We start from the raw sequence: 8,406 nt of genomic DNA, 5'->3' as shown, positions 1-8,406 counted from the left end.
TTGTATTAAATAAGTTATATGTTCTTTTGAGTCATTCTTGAATGTGTCTCCTTTATATTCAGATAATCCTGATAATCTACCAATGGGACATCAGTAGGATTTCCTTCGGTATTTACTTTTGAGTGATGTTTGCTTTTGAGTCATGTGAGTGGATAATTTTTCATATGCATGAGAAATATTATAAATATTTGATTTGTTAATATGAATTGGATCATGCTTCTGATAATATATATGTTGATTATTATCCTTGTTATGATAAAACATGATTAATTGTTGAATTTGAATTATTGATATGAACTGGTATATATTTTGAACTGACTTTTGAATTGATAGCTACTCATTTGATTGATGTCATAAGTTAAGCCTTAAGATATGAATATGTTTGTTTGATTATGATTATGAACCAATGGTATGCCAGTCAGAATACCTATGTTAATAGGGTAGTGTTTGTCTTTGCGCACATCGTATCTAAACCCTAGTTGGTCGGGGGAGTCACCAACCTGTGTGGGTTGATCATCCCACACAGAGAGGGCTAATCTTAGAAAAGAGATGCTAGTTGAATTCAAATTAGAACACCATTCGGTTATTGGATCATAACTGGAGCTGTAGAATTTTGATGTAGGTTTGGTTTATATGGATAGAACGCTAAGAGATATGCCTAAAAATTTTATGAAGAGTCCAAGATTCAAAGGAATCGGTTTCAAGTTCAAATTATATCAACAACAGAGAAGTCAGAATCTGTCATGCAGCCTAGACTATTCAGTGTTCAGCCCATATCTCGAGTTCTAGAAGTCCAAATGGCCTCATTCCTATTTTTTTGAAAAGCTGAGATAATTTCCCGAACTTTCATGAGATTATCTGTTTAAATTATGATATTAGCAATGACGTTTCCTGCAGACAAGAAGATAAGGATTGTTACAAATTCAAGAGGTGACCACCCACTCAACATTTAGTCATCTAATTAATAGTTCTGAATTTTGGCCTATAAAAAGGAGGTATTTGGCATGTATTTAGGCATCTTGGTTGTTCAGATCAAGATCTTGCTCTTACTCTCTCTCTTTGTATTTTAATGTTCAAGTTTTATTTATGTTTTATTAATCTCTTGTTTATGCTTTTCATTTCATTTCCTTTACTTAGTTAATGTATATCATTATTATGTTTTTATTTTGTTTCTTTATGTTTCACTTATTCATAATGTTCAGCTAAGTTTATTACGTCAAGGTGAAAATGTTACACTAATGGTGTAAGAATAAGTATAATAACTCAACATGGACTTTAATGTTTGAGACTAACATGTTTTGTATTTATTATCTTACTTACTCTTAATACCTTGCTTGTTAAATGGTTAATCTAGAATTATGTTGAACAACCCTTGGTACAACAATTACTTGGCACTTTTATAGCCCAACTGTATGGTATAACTGACACATATGCTATGGAATGAACTTGATTTTTTGTTAACATAAGTTATCACTATGAATACCTAACAACATTTACAAGTAATGACACTCCTAAAATAAGATAATTAATGTAATCATGTTAAGAAAATTGTAATCCGATTGAAACCTTCTTTGTGTGTGGTTTCCAGTTGAGTAATACAAAGAATTTATACTATACTTATTTGAAATACCATTAGTGGATCCTCTAACCTTGACAATTGTTTTATCCTTATCCTTACATCAATATCCCATAAAATTCTCATAAACTCTTTATTTTATTAAATATATATATTATTTGTAATTTATATAGTTTCCCTGCTTGTGGTTCGACCCCGGTCCTGATAGGTTATTTATTACTTCGACACTCCTGCATTTGGGATAAGACATCAATCTTTTGATCGTGTCAAGTTTTTGGTGCCGTTGTTGGGAAGGTAAATGCTTGTATAAATTATAATATTTATTTTATTTTCTCTTTCTTTTTATCTAACTTTTGTTTCTTTTTTGTTTCTTTTTTTTTTTGTCTTTTCTTCCATTTTATTCTCTTTCTGCACATGCATGAGTGTTTGGTCATGTACATTAAGTGGTAGAATTTGTAGGGCATCCTCATCATTTTCAAAAAATATGACTGAAGAAGATAACCAGTCACTTCATATTGAGAATTATGAGAATAATCGAGTTAGAATACTTAGAGATCACATGAATCTTTTAAGAACAAGTGCACCCTCATGTATAGTTTTCCCTCTTGATGCATCGCACTTCAATTTTAAGCCAGACATTATTCAACTTTTACCTTCTTTTAATGGATCTAGAAAATCCATACTTGCATTTAAAAGAATTTAAAGAAGTTTGTAAAATTTATAATGACTCAAATTGTAGCATGAACACCATCATATTAAGGCTTTTTTCCTTTTTCTTTAAAAGATAAAGCTAAAACATGGCTATAAAATTTGAAACCAGGATCCATTCGTGCTTGGGATTCATGCAATAATAATTTTTAAAGAAGTTTTTTCTATCTCACAGAACAAACTGTTTCAAAAAATAAATCACCACTTTCACTAAAAAACCAGGAAAAATATTTTACCAATGTTGGGATAGGTATCAAGATTTGCTTAATACTTACCCTCATCATGATTTTGAAACATGAAGATTGATTTCATATTTTTATGAAGGGTTAACACCTAAAGATAGACAAATGGTGGAATTGATGTGCAATGAAACTTTTTAAAATAAAGATCCTGATAAAGCAACGGAGTACCTAAACTTGCTAATTGAAAATGCCCAAAATTGGGACACTACGGGCACTTATAAGGCGCCGGGTAAAACTCAACCTCATACGTCTAGTGATATGGTTGAACGTTTTCTTGAGATTTTTATAGATGATTTTTCTGTTTTTGGTGATTCATTTGATGATTGTTTAACTAACTTGGAAAAGGTTTTGAATAAGTGTGAAGAGAAGAATCTTGTGCGGAATTGGAAAAAAATATCATTTTATGGCAACAAACGACATTGAGGTTGACAAATCTAAAATTGAGTTAATTGCTAACTTGCCAACACCAAAATCTATTAAAGATGTTAGATCATTTTTAAGACATGCTGGTTTTTACAGAAGGTTCTTAAAAACTTTTAGTGTAATATCTAAACCATTGTGTAACCTTCTAACAAAGAAAAATATTTTTGAATGAACTGTACAATGTGAAAAAAAGCCTTTGTTAAACTTAAAAGGTTGCTTACTTCTGCTCTAGTCATTCAACTTCCTGATTGGTCATTACCTTTTGAAATAATGTGTGTTGCTAGTGATTATGCCGTAGGTGCTGTCCTATGACAAAGAAAAGATAAGAAACCCTATGGATTTACTATGCAAGTAAAACTTTAAATAGTGCTTAAATGAATTGCACTACCACTACAAAGAAATTACTTGTAGTAGTATTTGCATGTGACAAGTTCAGATCTTATCTTATTGGCTCACCTTTTGTCGTTTTTAGTGATCATGGAGCTTTGAAATATTTTCTTTCAAAAAAAGATTCTAAGGCTAGATTGGTACGATGAATGTTGTTACTTCAAGATTTTGATATTACAATCAAAGACAAAAAAGGCATAAAAAATGTTGTCGTAGATTATTTGTCAAGATTGACAACAGATTCAAGATTTGACATCTCACCAATTGTTGCGATGTCGCGGTCGCACAAATTAATTACCCTAGCTTAAAACACACAAGATAGTATAGAGCAAGCAAGGGGTCGATCCCACGAGGAAGTTTGAAGTTAGATTTTTATGTTGTACGTTATGTAATTGGGGGGGATTGATTTGAAATGATTTAAACTATGGCAGAAATTAAACTAGCAAACAAAATCAATTGAAACTGAAATATATCAAGAAAACAAACCTTGGTTGCAAGCACACATCCACCAACGGAAATTAGAACCGATCCTTGAAACGAAACTCCAGTTTATATTATGAATTTTATCTTTTCTTAATATTGGTTAATTAACGGATCCGCCGTATAACTAGCCCTAACCAACAAACAATCACAGTGTCCGCACTAATGATTTAATCCAATGGCAGCCTTAAGATCCAGATAAATTCATTAATCTTAACAACCAAGTTGTCAATTTGTGTTGCTATGATCGAATGTTCTCCCTAAGTTTAATAACGTAGTTCCGCTACAATTATCAAGCTTAGTTGCTTCACAAGTTTATATATCACAACTCCGGTTTTGATATCAAACTTAGCAATAGATTGTTCACAATAATAACTTAGAGTCCGCTCTAGCAATTAAGATAAACAATCATAGGAAATATGCATAGGAAAACAAACATACTCATTCATAACATAAACTGAAAATAAAAGGAAGAATAAATCTCACAGTTCTTGAAATCCGAAGGTTTGTTTGTGTCCTTGCAACCAAGAAAACGAGCTTAGCCTTGCATATCTATTGAACAACTACTCCTAAAGATGAAAGAATACATAATTTCTGATTTGTAGAGAGGAGAGTTTGTGTTTCTTCCTTCTTCTTCTTGCTACCTCCTTCTACTCACCCTCTATTTATACACAAATTGTAAGTAAGAAAATCAAAGTTCAAGTGTGAACATCAATAGATGGTGGTAGTGTGAAGGCGGCTGGCGGCTGGCGGCTGGTGGCTGCTGGCTAGTGGCTGCTGTCTTGAGGTTGGTGGCTGCCATGAGGTTGGTGGTTGCCATGAGGTTGGTGGCTGCCTTCCTTGACCTTCTAGAATATTTACTAGAGGAGCTAAATTGCTGGTGGGTTTGGATGCTTCTAGATGAAATTTGGATTCGTTTCTTCACGCAACCTGCTTGCTGGCAGAATTCAGCTGTCATCTTTGAAAAATCATATATACCTCATATGACATCGTTTTTGGCTGAAATTTGGAGCGTTTATAGATCTTTGAGTAAGGAATCCAACAAAATTGAGTTTGCATCAATTGGACTTCTGAAGCTCCAGATATTGAATTTTGAATGGGCAAAGGTCAACATTGGCAGACTGCGAGATTTGACTTTGAAGGATGTGATTTCCATGATCTTTCTCTTTTTATTTTTCTTGCATTACATTTCCAAAAAGGTATGGATGTTAAATTTTTAATGCCACTGGAATCACTTCATTTCGATCTCTGGAACTCACGCTCTGCACAAAATACCGACTGAACGTCAAATCTGCCAATTACCTCCAATTTACTCATTTTTGCATCTTTCATCCAAAAATGCCTTCAAAACATAAAACAAAGAATATCAAGGCATTTTATATAAATAACATATGCAAAACACTAGTTAAATGCGGGTGAAACTATCGAATAATATGGTTACATCAAATACCCCCACACTTAGCTCTTGCTCGTCCTCGAGAAAGGATAAATAAAATTAAATTGAAAATAACTATGATCAATTTCTTAATCTCCCATCAATGTCTAAGAGTACAAGCATTATAAACAAGAATACAATCATGAAGGATAAATAATATAATTCTCATGAATTTATTTACATGCAAACTTCAAAACTCAATCAATCGTCTGGATTTAAATGAAATCTATGCCATGCCAAAGTGATAGGTCCTCTCATTGATATACACTCCAACACTCATGTGTTTAGGGTTTATGTGTTTAAATCTCTCAAATTCAATCAAAGAGTATGTTCTACCATAAGCTTGCTTTTCAATCTCATCTCCATTAGCAACTTATTACAAGTACTACATGAATCAAAAGGTCTTATTTTCCGGTTGTAATGGGGCTGAGGTTAAGGTGAGGTAAAAGAAAGTAAAAGGAAAGGTTCAAACAAAAGAAAGTAGAGCATTTTGAAAAATGATACTTCAAACAAGATATTCCATCAAAGCTCATAAATTTTTCATCTTTAATCACAAATGCTTAACTCCTTTTGATTTCAAGCTCTTTCAACATAAAACCTTAAGAACATAAAGGAATACTTTTTTTTTTCTTTTTTCTTTTTCTTTTTTTTTTTCTTCGGCAACTTTGCCCATTTTTTCATCAAGCATCACTTCTTTGTTTTCATATAATTTCCAACCATAATTCCATGAAATATTACAAGTATATGCTCTACTAATCCTTGGCCAGGGGAAAAGAAAAACATATATAAAGTTAAGGCTTATACATGGATAAAGCAAAAAAAGATAACCAAGCTCAAAACGGGTTCACTAAGGATAATATGCTTTAGGTTGGCTTTTTGGCTTGAGGGGTTAAAATTCCTAATGCCTTTATCATCTTCATGTATATTTGTAATGGGATATAATCTCAATAAGATATGAAGCAAGTTCTAGAGATACTTATCATTGAAAGAATGCACACTCAAAGAATATAATTTTGAAGGCTCAAAAGCTTGCATTTGTATAACACTATAAAGTCAACATGGCATATTCTCAAAGTCAATCCCTAAACCAATTAAACCTTAAAATTTGCATGCATACTCCTTCATTTGATTTATATCTTCATCTATCTCAATTAATTCTCATATATAATACTCATATTCTCAAAAACCAATGGGAGTTAAAAAGATCAAAATTTGTGTTTTTTTTTTTTTTTTTAAGAACAACAAAGAAAATTAAAATAAGAAAACCAAAATTCTCTCAATACCCCCACACTTAAAACACAACATTGTCCTCAATGTTGAAATAAAAGCAAAGGAACATAAGAGAATGACAAAGATAAAGTAAAATACGAAAAATAAAAGATAAGGAAAAAGAAAGCAAATCTGATTTTTTTTTTCTTTTTGTGCTGGGTTGCCTCCCAGTAAGCGCTTTTGTTTTATGTCATTGGCTCGACATATTGCATGCTCATTCTTCATAGATTGGTTCAATTAACTCTACAGAAGCGGTGAGTTCTGCCGTCCAACCTTCATAGAAAGGTTTCAAACGATGCCCATTGACTTTGAGTATGTTGTTCGTTTCTAAACTTGTAATTTCAACTGCACCATAAGGAAAAACATTAGAAACAACAAATGGTCCAATCCAACGAGAGCTTAACTTTCCAGGAAAAAGTTTCAAAACGCGAATGATAAAGAAGGACTTTGTCTCCAACATGAAACTCCTTTCTTGTAAGCATTCGGTCATGAAGATTCTTAGTCTTTTCTTTGTAAATCCTTGCATTCTCGTAAGCATCATTTTGAATCTCTTCCACCGTAATTCCAATCTTTTTAGGCACCAAAAGGATAGGCGCCACCCATTCACTATCCGTGATGGGGTAAATGACTCCTGCATCATGAAGGACAATTTGCAAAGCTTGCAAATCCAATGTTGATTCATGCATGTTTTGGGGAACACATATATGCCTTTCCATCTCTTCTATCTTGGTAAAATCATAGTCATTGCTCAAAGCCATGCTTAATCCATACTCATCATCAAAATCACAAACTGGCTGCACACACTTATCAACTTGGTCATAACATGTGATAGAATAAACATTGCTATAAGGATATGTCATTGCATCATGAAAATTAAATTCAATTTTTTCATCTCCTACCTCCATAGACAAGGTATCCTTACCACAATCAATCTTTGTGTTGGCAGTTTTCAAGAATGGTCTCCCAAACAATATAGGAGTGCTGGTTGATGAATCACAAGAATCATGTTCCATATCAAGAATATAAAAGTCACATGGAATAACCAAACTATCAATCTTGACTAGGACATCTTCTATCACACCAAGTGGGTAAACAAAACTACGATCCGCAAGTTGCATTACAATACTAGTTTTATTCAAAGGCTCTAAACTAAGAGAATCATAAACATGTTTAGGCATAACACTAATGGATGCACCTAAATCGCATAAAGCTCTTTTAAAACTAGCATTACCAATAACACATGGGATAGTAAACGCACCTGGGTCTTTTTGTTTCAAAGGCAGATTCTTTTTGAACAACAGCAGATACAACTTCACCCATACTTACCGTTTCATGACCTTTCAGTTTGAAAGCTCTCTTGGTAGTACACAACTCCTTCAAGAATTTGGCATACTTGGGAATTTGCTTGATAGCATCAAGCAAAGGAATGTTGAGTTCTACTTTCTTAAAAACCTCTAGAATCTCTTTTTCCTTGTCCTCTTTCTTTGACCTAGAAGAACTCACGGGAAAGGGTGGAATTGTTGTAAAACTGGAATTCATTGAGTGAGGAGTTACCTTTGGAGTGTTGGTCTTTGTTTCAGTTTGTGGAGGAGAAGGATGATGTATCTTCTTTGTACTCAATTCAGTTTCTATCTCTTCTTCTTCCTCCATCTCAATTTGTTTTGACCTTTTCTCTTCAATTTCTTTCCCACTTCGCAACATGATCGCACTAACATGCTCTATTGGATTCAATGCTTGGGAGGGCAATTTTCCATTCATTTGTGCTTCCAATTTTCCCACACTTGAAGCTACTTGCCCCATTTGCTTTTCCAAGTTGTGAATACTTGACCTTGTTTCCTGTTGAAAAGACATGACATTTTGTTGCAAAGTAACAGTATTAGAAGCCA

The 8,406-nt window shown here is 33.2% G+C and overlaps 1 long non-coding RNA gene across 1 annotated transcript; it reads right to left on the bottom strand.

Annotated features, from left to right (window-relative positions):
- Nucleotides 1–4,236: 4,236 nt before the first annotated feature.
- LOC140956032 (uncharacterized) lies at nucleotides 4,237–7,661 on the bottom strand. Its single transcript, XR_012170970.1, has 2 exons — nucleotides 6,979–7,661; nucleotides 4,237–6,865 (listed from the first exon to the last, which is right to left on the bottom strand). It is a non-coding gene; the product is annotated as an uncharacterized lncRNA (long non-coding RNA).
- Nucleotides 7,662–8,406: the final 745 nt, after the last annotated feature.

Source organism: Populus alba, chromosome 1, assembly GCF_005239225.2.
Source record: "Populus alba chromosome 1, ASM523922v2, whole genome shotgun sequence".
NCBI lineage: Eukaryota > Viridiplantae > Streptophyta > Magnoliopsida > Malpighiales > Salicaceae > Populus > Populus alba.
Note: the sequence above shows the minus strand (reverse complement) of the source record. Positions and strands in the feature narration are given on the sequence as shown.